The 1,884-nt window shown below is 39.5% G+C and overlaps 1 pseudogene; it reads left to right on the top strand.

Annotated features, from left to right (window-relative positions):
- Nucleotides 1-1,884, top strand: part of LOC105823552 — a 5,321-nt pseudogene that overhangs the window by 1,718 nt on the left and 1,719 nt on the right.

The raw sequence follows: 1,884 nt of genomic DNA, 5'->3' as shown, positions 1-1,884 counted from the left end.
TGAATTCTTATTGTTTCATGCCTTAGGTTTAAGTATATTATTAACTTATTTCTTGATTTTCTTGTCACTAAGACAAAACTGTTCAGCAACTATCATGCCCAAGAAAAAAATACCAGTTCCGTAGCTTGGTGGACTTCATGGTGGACTCTGATTTGACCTCAGTCTTTCAATTTACAATACTTGGCACTTGCCAAGCACCTACAATATTCCATCTAATCATCAAAACAAGCAAGGTTGGCTTTGTAGTCCTCACTCTTGAAATGAAGAACTCAAAAAGACTTGTCCAGTACCACACAACTGATTTGTGACAGAGTTTTGATAAAGGTTTATTTAACTCCAGAACCCATCAAGAACTCCTTTTTTAACACTGAAAATTTTCTTGAACTAGCTTATTATAGTAATTGTACCCTTGGTATTTGTTGACTTAGAAAGTACATAATAACAAAGTCCCATTGTGAATTCAGTAATGTTTTAAATGAATTTATGTTGTAGTAATAAAAAGTATACATTTTTTGAATAGCTGTACATAAACATTCAAGAAATTTTTCATTCCTTTTGTAGTTGGCCAGTAGTTTGGATAACCACTGTAATAGCTTTACATCCCTTCAGCAGCCTAAGGCAGAGTTCAAAATCAATACATTAGACTTTGCCAAATTTAAGTATTCACTATTTCCATGTTTGTACTACACCTTCACATCACACTATTCCTTCCAGATATTCTTGTTTCCATCTCATCACATCCAAATTCCACCTTCCAAGCCACTCCTCAAATGCTACCTCCTTCATGAAATTTTCTCTAATTAACCAAACTAGAATAAGCATTTCCTGGGCCGGGCGCGGTGGCTCACGCCTGTAATCCTAGCACTCTGGGAGGCCGAGGCGGGTAGATCGCTCAAGGTCAGGAGTTTGAGACCAGCCTGAGCATGAGCGAGACCCCGTCTCTACTAAAAAGTAGAAAGAAATGATCTGGACAACTAAAAATACATATATAAAAAAAAAATTAGCCGGGCATGGTGGCACATGCCTGTAGTCCCAGGAGGCTGAGGCAGGAGGATCACTTGAGCCCAGGAGTTTGAGGTTGCTGTGAGCTAGGCTGATGCCTCAGCACTCCAGCCTGGGCAACAGAGCAAGACTCTGTCTCAAAAAAATAATAAATAAAATAAGCATTTCCTCTTGTGAATTCATATAGCAGTTTTTCATTACTTCTCTTATAGAACATATCACTTTGTATCTTTAGCTATTCATGTTCATGTTTTTCCTGCTAGAAATTGTTTCCTGACAATAAGAATGGGTGTCTTTGAATGTCCCATAATGCCAAGTACAGGGCTTTACATGCAGGTAGACATTTAACAACTGTCTAATGAAAAAAGAATGATTAGGAGTTAGGCCACTGCATGAGAGTGTTCAGGTTTCACAGTGTACAAGGACACCAGAAATTAGAGTGTGCTAATTCACATCATAGACATATATTAACTTATAGAAACCAGACAGGCCTGGACATTCAAGGTCTCCTAGCCAAGTCCTGGAGCAATGGAGAGCCGACTCCTATAAAAATTTACACTAGGAGCAGCCTTTGACAGAGCTGACATAGCGGAGATGACAGTGGAGGTTTGCGGTTCCCACAGGGCTTTCTACATTGGATTTATCAAAGATGTTCATGAACACTCCCTCACAGTTGTTTTTGAAAATAATTGGCAACCAGAACACCAGGTTCCATTTAATGAAGTTAGATGCCCACTACCACCTGATATAAAAAAAGAAATCAGTGAAGGAGATGAAGTAGAGTTATATTCAAGAGTAAATGGGTTGGGCATGGTGGCTCACGCCTGTAATCCTAGCTCTCTGGGAGGCCGAGGCGGGCGGATTGTTTGAGCTCAGGAGTTC

This window comes from Propithecus coquereli, unplaced genomic scaffold, assembly GCF_000956105.1.
Source record: "Propithecus coquereli isolate 6110/MARCELLA unplaced genomic scaffold, Pcoq_1.0 Scaffold68, whole genome shotgun sequence".
NCBI lineage: Eukaryota > Metazoa > Chordata > Mammalia > Primates > Indriidae > Propithecus > Propithecus coquereli.
Note: the sequence above shows the minus strand (reverse complement) of the source record. Positions and strands in the feature narration are given on the sequence as shown.